The sequence below is a fragment of the Hyla sarda genome, chromosome 6 (assembly GCF_029499605.1).
Source record: "Hyla sarda isolate aHylSar1 chromosome 6, aHylSar1.hap1, whole genome shotgun sequence".
In the NCBI taxonomy this organism is placed as follows: Eukaryota; Metazoa; Chordata; class Amphibia; order Anura; family Hylidae; genus Hyla; species Hyla sarda.
The window spans coordinates 233938394-233961825 of NC_079194.1; the positions used below are offsets into that span (position 1 = coordinate 233938394).

The window sequence follows — 23432 nt, forward strand, 5'->3', positions numbered from 1 at the left end:
AGACCTAACCATAATACAGACCCCAGAATATGACCCCACCATAATACAGACCCCAGAATCAGACCCCAGTATCACACTGTTATGGGGGAGCTGTGAATGACACACTTATGGGGGAGCTGTGAATGACACACTTATAGGGGAGCTGTGAATGACAAACTTATGGGGGAGCTGTGAATGACACACTTATGGGGGAGCTGTGAATGACACACTTATTGGGGAGCTGTGAATTACACACTTATGGGGGAGCTGTGAATGACACACTTATGGGGGAGCAGGGAATGACACACTTATGGAGCAGCTGTGAATGACACACTTATGGGTGGAGCTGTGAATAACACACTTATGGGTAAGCTGTGAATGACACACTTATGGGGGAGCTGTGATTGACACACTTATGGGGGAGCTGTGAAGGACACACTTATAGGGGAGCTGTGAATGACACACTTATGGGGGAGCTGTTAATGTTTAGAACGCCAGGTGCTGTGGGAGATCGCTGGGGGCCCCAGCAGCTGACCCCCACAATCAGACACCTTATCCTTGGATAATATGTCTAGCAGTGGAGTACCCCTTTAAGAACGAAAAATATACAGATATACCGCATAAAATGTGACAGAGGATTCATAACAAGTTGTGTGAGATTATATCAATTTACTGTGTGGTCCTATATATGTGACATCTGTTCCTTATCCCTTTAAGAAGAAAGTGATTAACATCTTTTTGTCACATCCTTCACAACAGTTTCTTACATCTAGAGGTTGTGGTAGTAGAATAATTAGAGTATGGCGCAGTCACTGCTCAGCGCGCACAGTACTTTCTAGAAGTATGGTCTTTAATGATAGCAAATTGGCTTATATATTGGCTATAAATGAATGAATATGAGAATTCATATCAAATCAAAGATGACATGCACAGTGCCTCTTTATTTTTAGTCTACATAATTTCTTCATCTTTGTTTTTTAGTCATGGCAACGGCATACGATTTGAATATTTTTAATTCTATTGAATTAGAGAAAATTACATCTCTCATTACTTTAACTTTAATATCTGCCTATCTGAATGAATTGACATTTGTTCACTTCCAGATAGGACAGGGAGCAATTATTATCAAGGAAAGTACGTTGGCAGAAAACTTATTTTTACTTTTTCATAAATTAGAACTGTAATATAATATGCAGAGGAGTCTGATACGACTGGAAGACTCATCATTGGAAGTGCGCTGCATCTAAGTCTGTGCGCATCAATTTTGAGCGCAGGACCAACATGAGCTGTGAGGTTCGGGTCTCTGACCTGACGCTGAGTCTACACGCAGGCACAGAAAGAACAACCGATCCAACAACCTCAGTACCTCATTTTTAAACAACCTATGGCACTATGACACTTGGCTTAAAATGAATGGAAGAGAGCAGCAGGAAGTGAGTACCTGTTTTCTGTGCAGGATTGTTTTCAGGAACATGGTATAAATCCTACAGACTGACAAGCACTGTAGGCAAGTTAGTCTTCTGTTACTTACATTGTTATTTTCTAACTATAGAGTTCCTTTAAGGTAAATAAAGCATAAGAGGGTTTACATGGTCCAGCCAGTTAAGTGAAAGGACAGAAAATAAGTTTTCCAGCAGCGCTTATTGCAGGCATACTCTGAACGCTGACCAGCACCACAATTGTCAATTCCCCGGGTTTCCATTAACAGCTGCCCATCAGCGAGTGTAATTCATGGTGTGTGCTGACATTTATGGCTCAGTTGTTTGAGCTCCCTCTTGAGTGGAAAGGCATACAAGATGAAGATTTTTTTTTATAGTTAGTCAATAATAATAATCAGGCTACAGGGTCCATTTTATATGCCACCTCTTGGGTCTTCTTGGTGAATCTACAGTTCGATTCTGTTATTACAGGTAAACTAAAGCCTTCAGAAACATTTAGCTTATCAAACCTAAAGGTAGTAGATTTTAGAAAATAACAATTTAAAATAACAAGATTCTCATTTAAAGGAAAACTGACAACTTGTTTACAAGCAATAAATACAATACACTGAGTTATAGTGTGGGTGACCAGCATTAAAACGAGGGTTTAAAAGCGGATTAAAAGTTCTGCCTCCCGGAAGCTCCATTGCTGCTGCGCTTCTGTGTGCAATGGAGGCGGGGAGTCACTTACCAAGCTCCTCTGCTCTGCTTTTATAAAACAGTGCAGGCATTGCTCCCACGCTAGAGGGGCGACTGCACTCTGCTACAAAAACAGTGCTAACATGCCCGCAGGATTTAGAAATTAGAATATTCATGTCAGGGGCAGGAATAGCGCTGCGTATAGAGGAGACAGGGGAGCTCGATAAGCTTTCTCCCCATCTCCACTGCGCACAGAAGCATTGCAGCAATGCAGATACCGGGAGGCAGAACTTTCCATTTGCTGGACCGATTTATGTAAGTTATCGAGTTAAACACCACCCCTGCAGCTGCATTTCTAATGCACTTCTGTGTGCAATGGAGGCAGGAAGGCCCTTGCCGAGCTCCTCTACTCTGCTCTTATAAAAGACTGCAATCATCTCTCCCACACAAAATTATTGCCCAATTGCGCAATTCCATTTGTTTTCAAATATTTCCTACTTATATTTATTTTATGGCTTCCTAATACATTATATGATAAAATAAAATGTGCAAATGAAAAGTCAAACTTGTCCCTCAAAAAAAGTCCTAATACAACTTTGTCAGTAGAAAAAAAAAAGTTACTGTTCTTGAAATGTGAGTAGAAAGAAAACCAAAGTCAAAAGTCGAAATTCAAGAGGTGGGGATAAAAAAACAAACAAAAAAAAAAACACTTTAGTTGAGATAAGAAAAATGAGAAAATATATACAGAAGATCTTGTATGTAAATTCTACAAATTGTAAAATCTTATGATTTGTGGTAAATCTTTAAATTGTTAAATATGACTTCCGGTTCCGGTGCGGGCATGTAGGCAGCGAGGAGACGGAGCTCTGAAAACCGGCCTAGCTGCGGTTACCCACCTGCCATACTCTACGGTGATCCCGGGAGGTTCAGCGGCAGCTCCGGAGCCCTGACCGACACGCCGCGGTCCCGCGCAGCCGCGACATTCAGTGCGGCTCCCGCGAGTGAGTGCAGTGCGGCCGCCATCTTCTCAACAGCAGAGGGGAAAGGGAGCAGAGCTGACGGTCACTCACGCCACAGTGAGCTTACAATAGCCGCTTCAGTGGTCGGCTGGGGGTGTCGCCCTATTAGGAAGCTGGACTGGGAGAAGCAGGACCCGGAGTTAAGGGCATACAGGAGTCGGCAGTTATCCCCAGACTCAACTAGAGTCCACCGCCATTTTATATTATAAGGTGGATCAGGCTGCAAGGACTGGGAAAGGACTGGGGAGCTGGCACTTCAATTACCATACAGCGACTTATTAACCCCTGAATCACAGAGGTAGCATTTATAACTACTCCCTCATCTGCTCCATATACAACACTTTAACAGACTGTGTTTTCTGGCCAGGATTGTGTCTGTGCTGTATGAGATACCACCTACAATATATGGTGCAGCCTCCTGTGACCGCCTCTCTCGTTCATATATAACAATGGACAAATTCATGAATAAAAAAGTCACAAAGCAGAACCAGCCAGTAGGATCTCAGGTCATTGCTGGGGATCAGCCACATTCTCCTGCACAGCACCCACAAACCGAACAAACTCTTCTGGCAGACATGGACGTATCAGAGTGTCAGCCTCTGTTCACACAGGATGTTGTTTCTCTTTCTGTGCAGACTATAGCAGCTCCGCAGCCGCAGACTCGGGTGGTGGATGTTTCCTTATCTAATCCTACAGATTTGCAGTCTCTTGCAGCAGCTTGGGTCCAACTGATAACCCCTACAATCCAACAGACTTTGGAATCCACTATTCACTCTACGCTCACCCGTATACAAACCAAACTCAGTTCTCATGCTGGGAAGCTGGAGGAAGCTGAAAAACGGATACTGGCCTTAGAGGATGAAAATAGTGATCTGGCAACTAGACTGCGACGGTCAGAGACGGATATGTGTTATGTCAATGATAAACTGGATGATCTGGAAAACCGCTTACGCCAAAATAATGTTCGCCTGGTGGGTGTCAGTGAAATGATTCAAGTGGTTGACCTACAAGAATTTTGTGAAAGTGACCTCCCAAAGGCTCTGGGTCTCCCCTACAAATGCAGAGTAGAAAGGGCACATAGACTTGGTCGTACACAGACTACTGATCCCCGCTCCAGTGTAGACTCGATTCACAAATTTAAGCTACTCGATTACAATGACAAGCTAGCTATTCTCAAGGCCTTTAGAAAACGCACAACACCTCTAACTTACCGCAATGCAAAGATCCTGATATTTGAGGATATTTCGGCGGAACTATCAAAGAAAAGGAGAGCTTATGGAAAGATATGCACAGAGCTCTACAAAGCAAGGAGAAGATTTTAGCTGCAATATCCAGCTACCTTGAAGGTTTTTCGGGAAGATGGGACTTTTGTGACCTACCAGTCTCCGGATGCTGCGGAGGCTGCCCTCAGCGACACTTTGAAAGAACAGAATCGTCCATCTACAGTTCGCTCACCGGTGCGTAGCACAGCCTCCCCACGAACGAGAGGTGAATTACCTCTGAGACCCCCGAGACGCAGAGAGGATCTTCAGGACTTGAAGTCAGATAAACGACGTAGGAAGAAATTGGCTGGGGGCTGCAGCAGAAGCAGGATCAGCAGATCTTCTTCGCCAGACTGAGCATATTATTTAACCTACTGATTTTCTTTTACAGAGGGGGGGTCCGCTTAAATTTTGCTAGATGTACTGCTCTACCTATTGTTGACCGGGACTTTTTGAGAAGGGGACTAAAATGGAGCGGACGAAACCCAATTGCCTTGCTTATCATTGGTTGGGAAATGTTGTTGTTGACCAAGTAGACGGGGGGCAGAGTTGGAAAACGTGCGGTGGCCGGGGACTCACTAATGTGGCTGCTACTCTGGGATCCGGGAGGGGGGGGCCCTGGATCTACTATGTGCCCGAAAAAAGAGAAGTCACCTACACAAGCGACACAAGTCTTCTATCACCCATCATGGAGACTGTCATGTACTGATGTTTATTGTTCTTTTTCTTTTTCCTTTTATGCTCTTGGTTTGGGGAATTTCCTCTTATTGTTTTTGATCGCTGTGTTTCTGGGAGGCCGTAATGTCACTCTGAAATATGCAGGGTTGTTCTCGGAGTCGCCTAGACCTCAGAATTTGTACATGTCTGTGATTCTCTTTATAATACTGCTATTCCGGCTTTCACTCTCCATCTCCTCTTTGATGCACACTCTAACCCTCCCCCCCCCCTCCCGTGGCCCTCTCTACTCACTTGTATCTTTTCCGCTTTCACCCTCCCCTCTGTGGGACTTATCTTCCAATATGTGTAGAATTATTACATGGAATGTGAAGGGGTTGAGATCACCGCATAAAAGGATGAAAATTTTGCGTTTTTTGAAACGTTTGCGACCTGATGTGGTTCTTCTTCAAGAGACCCACCTTGGGGTAGCGGACTTTTCCAGAATGCAAAAGCTATGGGTGGGGAAGGTTTTGGGCTCACCTGCGGTGGACGGTAAAGTGGGTGTGTTGACTTTGCTACATAGATCCTTTGCATGCAAAATTCTTTCTCATGAAGCTGACACATATGGTTACATTGTCTCAATTGCAACTGGAACACAATGGGGATACTTTCAATATATATAATGTTTATGCTCCGAATGCAGATAATCACCCCCTTTTTGCTTCCTTAGCAGATATTGTGCAGCAGATGGCGGGATCCCTTACGATCCTGGGTGGCGACCTCAACTCCGTGGTTGACCCTTTAGTTGACCGTAAAGGTACCCCTCACATGCACTCATCCACAAGACATAGTGACAAAGTGCTTCCATCCTTTCTTGCCAATACATGACTGACGGACACTTGGAAACACATGCATCCTGACGATCGTGACTTCACACATTTTTCTCACGTACACAGCTCATGGTCATGTATTGATTATTTTTGACCAGCCCACTTGTATGCGCCAGACTGAGGTTGACTGATATACTGGACATGGTGATATCTTATCACTCCCCGGTGGTTCTGGAGCTCCTGCCATCCTCCCCCAAGGGTACTGACTTTTTATGGCATTTCCCATCCTTTTTAACCAGGGATGAATCTTTCCTGTGCCTATTGAGGGGATGGTGGCTGGAGTTTGAGATGGACAATGCCCAACATAAAGACGACCCGAAGCTATATTGGGAGACGGCAAAAGTTGTCTTGCGGGGTAAGATTCTGGCTTACACTAGTTCCTTAAAATGCAAGACTTTGGAGGGACATGCCAGAGCTAGTGCAACCCTGTTCGAAGCTTATGCTGCTTTTCTTGATTCTCTAACCTCTGCTCATAAACTGAAATGGCAGGAAGCTCGTTCTTCCTATGAGTTGTGGCTGGATAGGAAAGAAAGTATATACCGATCGCATTTTGAAGCAAACCGTTTTAGACATGTGAATAAATCAGGGAGACTGTTGGCCAGACTAGCAAAGGGAGCGTACACTCCGACGCATGTACTGACTTTGCGGGATGACCTGGGACGCACCCATTCTGATCCTCATACTGTTAATGATGTTCTCTGATCTTATTATACCAAGTTGTATTCGGCAGATCCTAACGCGACGAAGGAGGGGACAGATTTTTTGACGGGTTTGGAACTCCCTAGACTGACAGACGAGCAACGTCAGATGTTAAATGCTGATGTGACGGAGGAAGAGGTGCGGGCGACTGTTTGTTCCCTAGCGAATGGAAAGGCCACAGGCCCGGATGGCTACTCTAGCAAATTTTATAAACCCCTAATTGTACAGATAGTTCCCACGCTAACAAGGTTCTTTAATGCTATTTTACAGTCAGGCACACTTCCTTCTGCAGCGAGGATAGCGTACATAAAAGTTTTACCAAAACAAGGGAAGGATCCATTGGATCCTGGCTCCTATAGGCCAATCTCTCTCATTGACGTGAAGCTGCTATCAAAAATTTTGGCAGATAGGCTGGCCAAATTATTGCCCATACTAGTTGGAGATCATCACGTAGGCTTCGTGAAATCGGGCTCGGCGGTAATAAATATCCGTAAAGTCCTAGCAGTGATGGATAGTGTTGGAACCCACCCTAGTTCTGATTCCTGTCCTGCACTGTTGACACTTGACGCCAAAAAGGCGTTCGACAATGTGAGATGGGAATGGCTGGACCTGGTACTAAATAAATTTGGCATTACTGGATGTTTTGCAGCTTATATTCGGGGCATGTATCAGGACCTGATGGCGAGGGTTTACACGCCAGGCATTTTCTCCAGACCGATACCAGTACTGAAAGGTACGAGACCGGGATGTCCGTTAGCACCCTTATTGTTTAATCTAGCGATTGAACCCTTGGCGCGTTTTCTGATCTCGTCTGATTTGTATAGAGGCATCATGGTGGGCAACGAGGAACTTAAATTGTCGTTGTTTGCTGATGATGCCCTCCTTTACCTTAGTAATCCGAGGGAGGAGGTGCCAAAGGTTCTTAATAGCTTATCCAGAATAGGCTACTTCATCGGCTAAAAAATATTTTATTACCCCTAGGGACATCACCTATTAGAGATCGTGAGATTCTGGGAGGGGGGGGGGTGGAGGTGACTAGCTCTTACTTGGGCATTAAAATAGGATGTACCCCTGACACACTTTACTCTCTTAATTATATGCCCCTATTTAAAAAAATTGTAACTGAGTTGAAACGTTGGGAGAACTTACCTCTATCCTTTTTGGGGAGATGCCACTTGATAAAAATGATAAGTTTCAAGCGTTTGTTGTACCCCTTACAAACACTCCCAATCTTGCTCAAACATGTGGATGTGAGAAGACTGTCTTCGGCCTTTACGCATTTTATATGGCAGGGCAAATGCCCTAGGATTGCATTACAAAAACTGATTTTAGGCAGAGCAGAGGGGGGAGTGAACTTCCCTAATTTACGGGGATACAATTTAACTTGTATTTTTCGGCATGTCATGGATTGGCTACATAAAACCACCTATTATTCCAATTTAGCTGTTGAGAAAGCTTTAGCTGCACCATGGTCTCTCCCAGCGCTTCTCCACACAACATATACCCAATTACCTACCGCAGTGAAAAGTTTGATTATTCTCAGGGATACCATTGTTACCTGGAAAGAAATGCGGAAGCTATTTGGTCTTCCCTTCTTACTCTCGAAGCATATGCCGCTACTTGGTCACCCAGAATTCCCTCAGGGGAGATCTTCTGCTTGTTTACGCCATTGGGGTGACAAAGGAATAACGATGATAGCATCTTTACTAGACTCAGAGGGACAGAGATGGTTGATGCCAGATGTAATCCTTGCCAGATATGGGCTCCCCGGTTCCCACGTGCTGTATGCTAACCAAACATATACCTTTTGTATGTCGAGACTTAGAGATCTGACCAAAGAAGTGCCCTCTCACGCTTTTGATGACATAGTGGGTGTGGAGCCGAGGACGTCGTCCATATCCTCCTTATATCAAGCTTTTTGTTCCCATTTTTCGAAAATTAATCCTAATGCAGTGTTCAGTACGTGGGAGCGGTGGACTAATGATGCTGACATCACAGCTAAGATCCTATCGGGATGGGAGGCGGTGCGCAAAAATGTTATAAATGAAAGGTGGCGGGAGACCTATTTTAAAATGGCTCATGCTGCCATCTATGGCTTTAATATACTCCCTTCGCTAACCTTTCCTGATAGGATCACTCACTGCCTGAAATGTCAGACGCCACTTACGAATTTCTACCATGGGGTGTGGGACTGTGCATTCACTGCGGCTTACTGGAACACTATTTGCTCCTATGTGCATGAAAATTGGAATGTGCAACTTCAATTCACTCCACAAATGTTGCTTTTTCACCAACTGCTCCCTCCTGAGGGGGATGTTGAGGATGGGGGGGGGGAGGAGGGGAGACCACCCCAATTTGTCCACATTGTGCTTCTGGTTGTATTGAGATGTTTATTGCTGACATGGCTTGAATCGCATACTCCTGATCTAAACATACTCATTACACAGTTGAAACACTTCATGGGTACAGACAGAATTGATGCGGAAAATCATATGGAAGCAGGCACCAAGAGATTCCTAATAAAATGGCGATCTTTTATGATATTTCATCAGAGATTGTAGCTGTTGTACATACATTTAGACACACTACGTGGTATATCACTGAGGAATTGAAAGGAAAGCTTGGTGCCTTACGTTTGCCGAATGTAAATTAATGTTTTGCGATATTCTGCTATCTACTGTTTCCACGTATTATTGAATTCCTTCTTTATATAACATTGTCACAAGGTCTAAGGCTAGCTTTTCTATGGGATGGATGATGCATGAACCCTGTGATGCTATATTTACTGTTCCGGAGGTCTACTGTGTTACTTTTATGTGATTTTATGTGCATTGCATATGTTTTATATGTAAAGTTTGAAGTGGTTTATATATATATATATATATATATATATATATATATATATATCCATATAGTTCAGAAGAAAGTACAGGCAACTCACCACGTTGTAGTAACTTCGTGTTTATTACTGGGACATGCAGGTAAAGCGGCTCCACGCCACACCGGGATGCCGAACACTAGTGCGTTAACCGAGGTCATCGATTAACACACTAGTGTTCGGCATCCCGTTGTGGCGTGGAGCCGCTTTACCTGCATGTCCCAGTAATAAACACGAAGTTACTACAACGTGGTGAGTTGCCTGTACTTTCTTCTGATCTATATGGATTTGCATTTATCTTATCACTATCGTAGTACATGAGCACCACCACATGAAGATACGCTGCTAGCTAGAGTGCGTATATAGACCACTTAAGGGAGAATATATAGAGGGAGAGCAGTGCCAGCACCTCACTTTCTGTTATGAAGCTTTGTGAATATATATATATATATATATATATATATATATATATATATTAAAAAAAAATGTTAAGTATAAAGAGATAAGTATAGTTAAACATTTTGAAATACAGCACTGTCGCACTGACAAAATCTTTGTGATTTCTAAGTTGGTCCATTATGAAAAGGAGGAGACTACCAGGCTTGTGTAGGAAGTGTTAAAAAGCATGCACTGCTTCCTGTGACTATGTAGCGAAAGTAGCTTTCCAGCAGCAGAAACAATCTAGCTCTCTAGTGCCACTTTTTGGAGTTATTTTTTAGTCAATGCTGGACTTCATAAAGAGCTTTGTAACATAACTGTGTATCATCAGCTAAATCAGAAACTCCTCTCAAATGTAAGAGTTACATGTCTTTACCTCTAGACAGTTCTTTTAGTGTTTCTCCTTCTTCGCCAGATCAGAGTTCTAGCTGCCATATATAAAAGCTTTTGATGTGGGTCTGAGGAGATAATATGATTCCTTGAGGAAATCATAAATAAAAAGATATGGTTACAGGGAAGCTATATCCAAAAGATGGAGGGAAGCTAATGTACTTCTAAAATTCTTGACTCCTTAGATAGCATTGCTGGCAACACCAGAGTTATGAGTGCACCTGAATCAACTTTTTGTTAAAATTAGCATATTTGCCTTAGGACATTTAGGTCGATTAGCTATGTATGAAATCACTTTCCTGTGCATAGAGTTAGGGAAATAGATTAAAGCACACCAATCATATCACAGAAAAGAAAAAAGGCTATATATGTTACTCCCCATGTCATGCAGATGCTTCACATGTGTTGTTATGTGTCTAGCTTCTGTATTTGGCTCAAAAATCCTTCTGTTCTTCTGCTCACTCATTCCGACATCCACTGTCCAGGAAGAGGTGTGTCTGAGCAAAGCACTGAGCTCGCCCTTACTCACCATGCATTCACTTCCTCCCTGAGTCTGCTATGCTGGGTCTCTTCACCAATCACTGAAGGCTGCCCTGTAACTCCCTCCTATCAGTTTTCATGCTGAAGTCTGACAGGACAGGAGTAAGCACATAGTGCCAGAGTACTAGTCTCACCCTCACTTCCTGGACTTTGTCCCAGCCTGGAATTCAGATGGAATAGAAAAGATGAGGCTGAAGCCAGATAGGTTAAAGTTCTGGATGGAATGGGGACCCATAGTGGTATTTTTTTTATAAGCCATTATGTCTATAAAAAGCAAATACTTTTATGGAGTATATTAGAGGTTAACATTTGGCCAAGATGTACAATAAATCCAAAAATGTTTCACTCTGACAGTAACCATTTAAGGACAAATGTGAAAATCTGTCAGTTCTCCTGATGTGTCAGTTTTAGTATACTATTATACATGAATGCTTGTATTCTCCTTGAAATACTAATTCTGCATTATGCTATCCCTCTGTTACTCCTCCTGTAAATGTATAAATAACTTGTTACCATTTCCCCTACACTAGAGTTTCTGTCCCTACACAGACTGTCTACACTGATTGAAAAGCATCATGTTATGTTACCACTTGACTCACTGACAAGGGGAATGATAACACCCATAATATTAAACATATTTTTGAATCCTTAGTCAGCTGTCAACACATGCCATCCAATGTGATATTATACGTAACGTTTACTGGGCTTCAGTGAATAATTTGCATTCATTAGGATATGTTATTGATTATGGAAGACCCCTTTAATATAACAATAATACACATGTATCACTTATTATTAACCCCTAAAGGGCACAGCCTATTTTGGCCTTAAGGACACAGAGAACTTTATTTTTGCATTTTTGTTTTTTCCACCTCGCATTCTAAAAATCATAACTTTTTTATATTTCCATCCACAGACCCATATAAGGGCTTATTTTTAGTTTTTACGCAGTACACTTTACGGTAAAATTGAAATGTTTTATTTTAATACGAATAAAATGATAACCATGGTTACATACTTTTCTCTTATTGTACTGCTTTTGAAAGAGCTCAAACTATTTTTTACAAAATAAGTATTATTAAAATTGCCCTTTTTTAACCACCTATAGCTTTCTAATTGTTCCGTATACAGGGCTGTATGAGGGCTCATTTTTTGCATCGTGATCTTTAAATTTTAATTGCTTTTTGGAGTAAAATGGGAAAAATTTACACTTATGTCCCCACTGGGTACTATTTTTTGCAATCTTTAGATTGCAGATACTGATCAGTGCTATGCATAGCACTAATCAGTGTTATCGGCAATCTACTTCTCTGATTTGCTTTCCAACAGACCAGGGAAGCAGACGCCAGTAGGATGGATGGAGGCAGGTGAGGGGACCTCTGCCCGCCATCTTTGATGATATGATCCATGTGGCAGTGCAGAGGGTAATACGGTAACGATTATGCATTCAAAGTGCCGCATTGCTGCAAATGCCATGATCAGTATTGATCACTGCAACCGATGGGTTAATGGCAGACATCAGCATTATTGCTGATGTTTATCCTTACCAGTGGGTCCCTGGCAGCCGGGACCTGCCGTGCATGATGCAAGCACAGTTCTGGTGTTCGCATCATGTATATGACGTAAATGCACATCCCGGTGCGTTAAGTATCAGGGCACCAGGACGTACAGTTACGTCCTATGTCGTTAAAGGGTTAATTACTCTGATAATGTCTGAAGCATCCAACAATACAGTTTGTAGACTAGACTATTGTCTGTCAGTGAGCACAATCCTGGCTAATCTTTTGTGTTCAGTAGAGAAGACACTCACATGTTAAGACATGTTATGATAAAAATGTAATTAATATGTAACTAAAGATTATCCTAAATTGTATCTGTCAGAGATCAGGGAGTGAACAAAATGTTATGAACTCTTCTAAGCAAAATGGTATTTGTTCCACCGCGTAAGTGTTAAGAAATCATCCCGATTATATTCTGTACGGTGATGACACGCTGACCTGCTGGAGTGCTGCTTATTCCTCCCTGATCTTCAGTACATTTGTATATTATACATCAGAAAAATCAAGAACAGGAATTCTGATGCATCTCGTGTAATAATGGCCACTGATTATCAGTTCTGCCTAAGAGACAGCAAAGTAGCTCATGGAATGTACTTTGGTATGGAATGGAGACTGAATGCCACTGTATTATTATGTATTTATTCATTTTAACACTTAAAGGGGTACTCCGGTGGAACAAATTTTTTTTTTTTAAATCAACTGGTGCCAGAAAGTGAAACAGATTTGTAAATTAATGTATATGTAGCAGAGAAATAGGAAAATGGAGCAACTCACCACACCGACCCAGGTATTCTTTGCAAGTGGTTTCTTCAAACATAGGAAACAAGTAGGGGAGAGTGAACGTAGGACGCGGGGGTATCATCTCAGTGACGGGACCGTTGGGCGCCGAGGCGCTTCGTTTCCTATGTTTCCTATGTTTGAAGACATGGAATAAAGAAACCACTTGCAAAGAATACTTGGGTCGGTGTGGTGAGTTGCTCCGTTTTCCTATTTCTCTGCTACATATACATTGATAGGACTTGCCTTGACGTAGAGCTCCACTGAAGTCCCTCCAGCAGTTGCAAGGGAGGATACAGGGAAACCGAATACATAGCTATATCCTAGTGCTTACAGAGGTGGTGCCGGGTCTCTCTTTATTTGAGAGATTTGTAAATTACTTCTATTTAAAAATCTTAATCCTTTCAGTACTTATCAGCTGCTGTATGCTTCAGAGGAAGTTTATTTCTTTTTGAATTTCTTTTCTGTCTGACCACAGTGCTCTCTGCTGACACCTCTGTCCACATCAGGAACTGTCCAGAGTAGGAGAGGTTTGCTATGGGGATTTGTTCCTGCTCTGGACAGTTCCTGACATAAACAGAGGTGTCAGCAGAGAACACCATGGACAGACAGAAAATAAATTCAAAAAGGAAACAACTTTCTCTGTATTATACAGCAGCTGATAAGTACTGCACGGATTAAGATTTTTTAATAGAAGTAATTTACAATTTACAAGTGATTTAAAAAAATTGCTATCCACCGGAGTACCCCTTTAAGCACACAGCCCATTGTGTTTCCATATTAAAAAAATTAATAAATAAATGAGGGCTCATTCCTTTTTTTGCTCTATGATCCTTCATTTTTATCGGTACCATTTTTGTTTTGCTGGGATTTTTCATTGTGTTTTATTCATTTTTTTTCCCTAAAATATGAAGTGACCAAAAATCGGCAGTTCTGGCATTTGGTATTTATTTTACACTTACCCCAGTCACTGTAAACTTATTATCATATTGAAATAGTTAGAACATTTCTGCATTCGGCAATACTAAATATGTTTTTTTGTTTGTTTGTGTTGTTAAAACTTTTATGGGGGGGATACATATTTATTAAAACTTTTTTTTTATTATCTATGTATTTATGTTTTACACTTTTTAAGTCTATTATATACAGTTATTAGATTGTCCGGGCATGGATGGAGTTGTAGTTTTGCAACATCTGGAGGGCCTAGTTTGGAGACTCCTGATCTACAAAGTAAGGGGAAGGAGAGTTCATAACATTTCTCAATAGCTCCTACCTAGTCATCGTGTTTTTCTTTACCTTAGCACCTTAGCTGTGTCCTGAAAATGAAAAAAATAATAATAATTAAACAGGATTTATCTATATAACATGGAGTTTTCTAGTGTAAAAAAAGTATAAAAGAAAGAAATTGCACAAACCATGTCTTTGTACAAAAATGTGCTACCTTTTTACCACTTTCCACCACTTTTAAGAAAGTGGACAAACCTTAGGCTATGTTCACACGGTGGAATTTCCGTGCAAAATTCTATGGAAATGTAAAGCCCATTATGTTTAATGGGACACCAATGCCACGGAAATTCCACATTGTACATAAGACCTGTCTTTAAATTTTGCAAAATTTCAGGTGAAATCTCATTGAACGCAATGGGGCTTGAATTTCTGCAGAATTCTGTGTTTCGAGAACACACAAATTTCACCAAAATTCCACAGAAATGTTGGCAAAATTCCAAAATTTTGTTCAGCAAAGCTTGCTGAATGAAATTGTGAAATTGTGGAAATTCTGCTGTGTGAACACAGCCTTGGAGGAAAGAGGCATGGCCTCCTGGCATCCAGCAAATGTATTGTTTATTTTTTTTTTTCAAAGTAAAGTTTTATTAAGTTTGAAATACAGAAATACAAGTAACATGCATATGAAGCATATTCATCATAACAAGCATCAACTGGAAAACAATGGTCAACCAGGTAATATAGCATTTCCCAACACAATAACAGGCAGTTCAGGCAGATATCAGAAGACAAAAGTCCAATCATTATTGTAATACATCCCATAGCAATAGTAAGCGGGCAAAATATGGACTAATAATGTCACCTCAATCGAGGTCTTTAATAGCAATAACAAAAAACAATTCCCGTCCGCTGGGGACTCAGTCTCAAAACGAGTAAAAGGAAGGCTTGAAATGACTGCATGACATAGGAAGTGCAGGAGACAGAGAGAAGGAAATATCAAGTGATGAAGAGTGCAGAGAATAGGAGAGAAAGGGGGGGAACCGAGAGAAACAAGAAGAGGGAGGGGGGAAAAATCGGTTTACGGTCAGTTAGTCATTAACTCACCCTGTGGTGGAAGGACAGGCACGGACCTCCGAATTTATTGTTTATTAATTTACACCAGAAATATGACAACAAATATAGCAAAAATCTACTCTAATACATTTGTAGAAACTTACTTCAGTGCAGATTAGCTGAAGACCACTATGTGAAATGCCAGTCTTCAGTAAATCTGACCCAGAGTACTTTGAATTTAAAGGGGTACTCCGGGGAACTAAACCCATAGCCCATCCTTTCCCTCTCACCAACCTATTTATTTGTCTAAATGTATCATTCATTAGCTATATAGAGCAGTTTCCCTCTTTCAGCTGTCACTTACATGTAGGGAGTGAGAGAAAGACTTCATAATCAGATCCTAGCCCCCACCCTCCTGGAAGACAAACACCACATGATTTCTGTCTTCACAGTTACACCTCCCCTCCCCCTCTAGTCTCCCTGTATGGGGATCTTGCTGGCAGAGAAGCCCAGTCTCCTCAGCACATAACGCTACTCTTTTCCTGTTGTAGATATTATCACTGATTGCAGCCATTCAGAACATAGCAGGATTTATTGCTGAGGGGAAGGACGGTGTACAGTGTGTGATGCTAACTGTGTTTACAACAACACAGCATGCACACAGATAGCAAAAACAATTGGCTGCTAGCCATTACACAGAGCCACACTGACTGTTGGGAATTGTAGTCTGGACTGCAAGCAAGGAAAATGAATATTTAGGAGACAACAGGGGCCACAGGAGTTGGCAAAATCACTTGGATAACTACAGGGCACACAGAACAGGTATTGTTGTGGCTTTGGGGCATTTTTCTTTTTCTTTACTTACCCGGAGCACCCCTTTAACCCCTTAACGACAATGGACGTAAATGTACGTCATGGTGACGTGGTACTTAATGCACCATGACGTACATTTACACGCCGCCATGATCGCGAGCACCGGAGCGGTGCTCACGTCATGCGCGGCAGGTCCCGGCTGCTATCAGCAGCCAAGGACCTGCCGGTAATGGCGGACATCCAGGATCACGCGGATGTCCGCCATTAACCCCTCAGATGCCGTGATCAATACAGATCACGATATCTGTGGCAGTTTGGTACTTTGAATGGATGATAGGATCGCCCGCAGCGCTGCCGCGGGGATCCGATCATCCAGCATGGCGGCCAGAGGTAACCCTCACCTGGCTCCTGCTGTCTCCCGGGGTCTTCTGCTCTGGTCTGAGATTGAGCAGACCACAGCAGATCACCGATAATACTGATCAGTGCTATGTCCTATACATAGCACTGAACAGTATTAGCAATCAAATGATTGCTATGAATAGTCCCCTATGGGGACATAAAAAGTGTTAAAAAAAAGTAAAAAAAATGAAATAAAAACAAGTTAAAAAATTTGAAAAATCCTCTCCCCCAATAAAAAAAAAGTAAAACGTCTGTTTTCCCATTTTACCCCCCCCCCCAAAAAGCGTAAAAAAAATTATAAAAAATTTCTAAAAAGTAAAACCTATGCAAAAGTGGTACTAATAAAAACTACAGATTATGGCGCAAAAAATGAGCCTTCATATCGCCCCATATACGGAAAAATGAGAAAATTATAGGTGGTCAAAATAGGGCAATTTCAAACATACAAATTTTGTTAAAATGGTTTGAGATTTTTTTAAGCGGTACAATTATATAAAAGCATATAACATGGGTATCATTTTAATCGTATTGACCCACAGAATAAAGAAAACATGTCATTTTTGCCAGAAAGTGTACAGCGTGAAAACAAAACCTTCCAAAATTTGCTAAATTGCGGTTTTCTTTTCAATTTTCCCACATAAATAATATTTGTTTGGTTGCGCCCTACATTTTATGGTAAAATAAGTGATGTAATTACAAAGTACAATTGGTGATGCAAAAAACAAGCCCTCATATGGTCTGTTGATGGAACTATAAGAGGGTTATGATTTTTAGAAGGCGAGGAGGAAAAAACGAAAATGCAAAAATAAAAATAGTCTGGTCCTTAAAGGGGTACTCCGCCCCTAGACATCTTATCGCTGCGGTCCCGCTGCTGGGGAGCCCTGGGATCCCCGCTGCGGCACCACGCTATCATTACAGCACAGAGCGAGTTCGCTCTGTGTGTAATGACGGGCGATACAGGTGACGGAGCAGCATGATGTAATGGCTCCACCCCTCGTGATGTCACTGCCCGTCCCCTTAATGGAAGTCTATGGCAGGGGGCGTGATGACCGCCACGCCCCCTCCCATAGACTTGTATTGCAAGAAGCGGGCCGTGACGTCACGAGGAGCAGAGCCATGACGTAACGATGCTCTGGCCCCTGTATTGCCCGTCATTACGTGCAGAGCGAACATGCTCTGTGCTGTAATGACAGCGGGGTTCCGCAGTGGTGATCCCCGGGGTTCAAAACAGCGGGACCGCGGCAATCTGACATCTTATCCCCTATCCTTTGGATAGGGGATAAGATGTCTAGGGGTGGAGTACCCCCCTTTAAAGCCAAAATGGGCCTGGTCCTTAAGGGGTTAAGTCAGAATAGACTTCCTGACATCTGCAGTATTTAAAAAGGGAAACTGACGGATAGGTGAACGCAACCAAATGGAGCACAATCTTGCAATATGCAAAAGAACTATCTGCATCTCTGACATCCTGGGAATTGGGCCACTGGGACAGCATCAGAGGTGCAGTAGTCTTCAAACTTGCGCTGGAGGTGCAGTTAAGAATTCATTTGCATATTGCAAGATTGTGCTATATCTCGGGAATGGCTGGGGTATGAAATAATGGCCTTTACTAAGAGTGGAGTATAGTTTTCTCTGTGGATTTTAACCCCTTAAGGTCTAGGCCATTTTACACCTTAAGGACCAGAGCGTTTTTTGCAAATCTGACCACTGTCCCTTTAAACATTAGTTATCATTCTGATTCCGAGATTGTTTTTTCGTAACATATTCTACTTTAACTTAGTGGTAAAAATTTTATGGTAACTTGCATCCTTTCTTGGTGAAAAATCCCCAAATTTGGTGAAAAAAATGCAAATTTTGCATTTTTCGAACTTTTAAGCTCTCTGCTTGTAAGGAAAATAGATATTTAAAATAATTTTTTTTTGGTTAACATATACAATATGTCTACTTTATGTTTGCATCATAAAATTTATGAGTTTTTACTTTTGGAAGACACCAGAGGGTTTCAAAGTTCAGCAGCAATTTTGAAATTTTCCACAAAATTTTCAAACTCACTATTTTTCAGGGACCAGTTCAGTTTTGAAGTGGATTTGAAGGGTCTTCATATTAGAAATACCCCATAAACGACCCCATTATAAAAACTATACCCCCTAAAGTATTCAAAATGACATTCAGTAAGTATATTAACCCTTTAGGTGTTTCACAGGAATAGCAGCAAAGTGAAGGAGAAAATTCAAAATCTTCAATGTTTAAACTCGCATGTTCTTGTAGACCCAATTTTTGAATTTTTGCAAGGGGTAAAAAGGAGAACATTTTTACTTGTATTTGAAACCCAATTTCTCTCGAGTAAGCACATACCTCATATGTCTATGTTAATTGTTCAGCGGGCGCAGTAGAGGGCTCAGAAGGGAAGGAGCGACAAATGGTTTTTGGGGGGCATGTCAACTTTAGGAAGCCCCTATGGTGCCAGGACAGCAAAAAAAAAAACACATGGCATACCATTTTGGAAACTAGAATTTTTTTTACCTAAAATGCTTGGTTTCCCAAAATTTTGACATTTTTAAAAAGGGTAATAGCAGAAAATACCCCCCAAAATTTGAAGCCCAATTTCTCCCGATTCAGAAAACACCCCATATGGGGGTAAAAAGTGCTCTGCTGGCGCACTACAGGTCTCAGAAGAGAAGGAGTCACATTTGGCTTTTTGAAAGCAAATTTTGCTCTGGGGGCATGCCGCATTTGGGAAGCCCCTATGGTGCCAGAACAGCAAAGAAAAAAAACACATGGCATACCATTTTGGAAACTAGACCCCTCGGGGAATGTAACAAGGGGTAATGTGAACCTTTATACCCCACAGGTGTTTCACGACTTTTGCATATGTAAAAAAAAAATATTTTTTTTACCTAAAATGCTTGTTTTCCCAAAAATTTTACATTTTTAAAAAGGGTAATAGCAGAAAATACTCCCCAAAAATTGTAACACAATTTCTCCCGAGTACGGCGATACTGGAGGCATACTACTTTGGCTGGGGATGCTGGGGATTGTAGTTATGCAACAGCTGGAGACACACTGGTTTGCTACTTAACTCAGTTGTGCCTTCAGCTGTTGCAAAACTACAACTCTCAGCAGTCACCGACAGCCAACGAGCATGCTGGGAGTTGTAGTTATGCAAAGAGCAGATGCACCACTACAACTCCCAGCATGCACTTTAGCTGATTGTGCAAGCTGGGAGTTGTAGTTATACAACAGCTGAAGGTACACTTTTCCATAGAAAAAATATGCCTCCAGCTGTTGCAAAACTATAAGTCCCAGCATGCCCATAAGGGAATGCTGGGAGTTTTGGTTGTCTGCCTCCTGCTGTTGCATAACTACAGCTCCCAGCATGCCCTTTTTGCATGCTGGGAGCTGTTGCTAAGCAACAGCAGGAGGCTGTCACTCACCTCCTGCTGCTGCTCCGGGACACAGGTCAGTCCCTCGCCGCCGCCGCTGCTCCTGGGGCCCTGATCCCAACATTGACGCCGGGGATCGGGGTCCCCAGCTCTCGGGGTCTTCTTCCTGCACACGCTCACGTCCTCCGGAAGAGGGGCGGAGCGGGTTGCGGGAGTGACACCCGCAGCAGTTTCCCTGATTGGTCGGCCGGTAAACCGGCCGACGAATCAGGGTGATCGTGAGGTGGCACCAGTGCCACCTCACCCCTGCTGGCTATGGCTGTTCGGGGCCGTCTCTGACTGGAGACCCGATTGACCCGGAATCGCCGCAGATCGCTGGACTGAATTGTCCAGCGATCTGAGGCCATCGCCGACATGGGGGGGCATAATGACCCCCCTGGGTGATATGACGCGATGCCTGCTGAAGGATTTCAGCAGGCATCGGGCACCGGCTCCCCTCCGGCTAGCGGCGGGGGGCCGGGAATGGACAGGACGTACTCCTACGTCCTCGGTCCTTAAGGACTCGGAAACGGGGGCGTAGGAGTACGTCCATTGTCCTTAAGGGGTTAATTCCCTACGATTTTTTTCCCACGGTATTTACTAAGGTTTCCCTACATTTTTCACTTTCTCTACATTTTGCTTTTTTTAACACATGCTCTGATCTGTAGGGTTTTCTGAAATCCACCACATTTTATGTGGAAACCTCAGTAAATATGTTGGGTTTTTGTGAAAATATTGCCTCTTTTTTGTGACCACGCCTCCTTTTCCCAGCAGCCATGCCCATTTTTTGGGTTTTCATAGTAAAATGGAGAGTTAGTCGGGTTTTTTCCATTCTGGCGCAAATTCTGATGCAGACAGAATTTCTGGCGCAATGTGCCAGAATCTGGCGCACAACCCGACAAAATATGTCGGGTTTGCAATAATAAATGAGGGCCATAGTGTTTTACTCCCCACACTAACCACCTGTATATTCAAGTTAGTAGGGTTGATTCATCTGTCAATTTTCCTTTAAAGTTTTTTTTTTTCTCATCCTGACGTAAATTCATGAAATCATACTGGGTGAGGTTAAATTTTACAGATGGAGTTTTCCTCTGTGAAAACTACATTCAGTGATTTTAGGCGAGAACTTGGTGCGAAATATGGCATGCAATAGAGCATGCTATACTTTTTATAGAAAAGTGTGCATTTACAACCATGGTGGTATTCATATTTCCATTGTGTAAAACCATGTTCAGAATTCATGTGATATGAATCCCAGATATATTTGAGGCCTGACTTTTGTGACAGTGGCTAAACTTTTCATACTTTAATTTCAAAGAGCTCTGAGTACTGGGATATCTGGGGGCCTATTAGAAGTAAAAACATTTTCATTGATGAGCACTAAGCCACTTCTTGCATGTCTGGTAATGATCTAGACTTTGGGACTCTGTGTTCTCTGTAGATAATGAGATCTTGAGCTTTATATTCATAAAAAAATGTTCTTGACGAATGAGGAGATGCTAATGAGAAGCTCCACAATGGGAGACGTCATCCAAAATCCACTTAAATATTATAAGTGCTCATTAAAGGATCGATGCTTTTAAGGTTCCTACAATTATTTTTAATGCAAACACTTCAAAATGGCTCTAATGAAAAGTTCTACTGGAAACTGTCTTATATACTGTGTGTTTTACCATTTTTAATACATATTTCTATCAGTAAAATAGAACACTGCTGTTTACATTCTGGGGCTGCAAACCTGTATATATCTAGTATTTATAGCCGAAAAGTAAATACAAAATGTGTCTATACATCATCATTTAATACATCAGCAGCAGCTGCACAAATCTCAAATTTTTTACAATGTATAATAACTGTCTGAAATCAAGCTATTTAGCTTGCCTAGTTCCCCCTGAAGATTTTAGTTTTTTTTTTATTATTTACTAATGGCAAAAGAAAAAAAAATCTTCAAGATAGTAAAGAAGAACTTAGTAAAAGGGGGAAAGAAAATGAATGGCGCTTTAAGTGCCGTTACTTCAGGAAGAACTTGTGTGCGATCAAGTTAGGAGAAATAAAACTGCTCACCTGGTTGTGTTGCGCTGTAGGCACAACACCAAAGAAGACCTGTTACGCCGAGCGCTCCGGGTTCCCGCTCCTCCCCGGAGCGCTCGCTACACTCTCGCTCCCGCAGCGCCCCGGTCAGATCCACTGACCGGGTGCGCTGCGATACTGCCTCCAGCCGGGATGCGATTCGCGATGCGGGTGGCACCCGCTCGCGATGCGCACCCCGGCTCCCGTACCTGACTCGCTCTCCGTCGGTCCTGTCCCGGCGCGCGCGGCCCCGCTCCCTAGGGCGCGCGCGCGCCGGGTCTCTGCGATTTAAAGGGCCACTGCGCCGCTGATTGGCGCAGTGGTTCTAATCAGTGTGTTCACCTGTGCACTCCCTATGTATACCTCACTTCCCCTGCACTCCCTCGCCGGATCTTGTTGCCATTGTGCCAGTGAAAGCGTTCCCTTGTGTGTTCCTAGCCTGTGTTCCAGACCTCCTGCCGTTGCCCCTGACTACGATCCTTGCTGCCTGCCCCGACCTTCTGCTACGTCCGACCTTGCTTCTGTCTACTCCCTTGTACCGCGCCTATCTTCAGCAGTCAGAGAGGTTGAGCCGTTGCTAGTGGATACGACCTGGTCACTACCGCCGCAGCAAGACCATCCCGCTTTGCGGCGGGCTCTGGTGAATACCAGTAGTGACTTAGAACCGGTCCACTAGCACGGTCCACGCCAATCCCTCTCTGGCACAGAGGATCCACCTCCTGCCAGCCGGCATCGTGACAGTAGATCCGGCCATGGATCCCGCTGAAGTTCCTCTGCCAGTTGTCGCCGACCTCACCACGGTGGTCGCCCAGCAGTCACAACAGATAGCGCAACAAGGCCACCAGCTGTCTCAACTGACCGTGATGCTACAGCAGCTACTACCACAGCTTCAGCAATCATCTCCTCCGCCAGCTCCTGCACCTCCTCCGCAGCGAGTGGCCGCCTCAGGCCTACGACTATCCTTGCCGGATAAATTTGATGGGGACTCTAAGTTTTGCCGTGGCTTTCTTTCACAATGTTCCCTGCACTTGGAGATGATGTCGGACCAGTTTCCTACTGAAAGGTCTAAGGTGGCTTTCGTAGTCAGCCTTCTGTCTGGAAAAGCTCTGTCATGGGCCACACCGCTCTGGGACCGCAATGACCCCGTCACTGCCTCTGTACACTCCTTCTTCTCGGAAATTCGAAGTGTCTTTGAGGAACCTGCCCGAGCCTCTTCTGCTGAGACTGCCCTGCTGAACCTGGTCCAGGG

At 43.0% G+C, this 23432-nt stretch overlaps 1 long non-coding RNA gene across 1 annotated transcript in view; it reads right to left on the reverse strand.

The window, feature by feature from the left end:
* Positions 1–23432, reverse strand: part of LOC130277709 (uncharacterized) — a 103884-nt gene that overhangs the window by 74126 nt on the left and 6326 nt on the right. The window contains exon 2 of the long non-coding RNA XR_008845542.1: positions 14502–14521. This is a non-coding gene — a long non-coding RNA (uncharacterized LOC130277709). The remainder of the gene's footprint in view (positions 1–14501; positions 14522–23432) is intronic.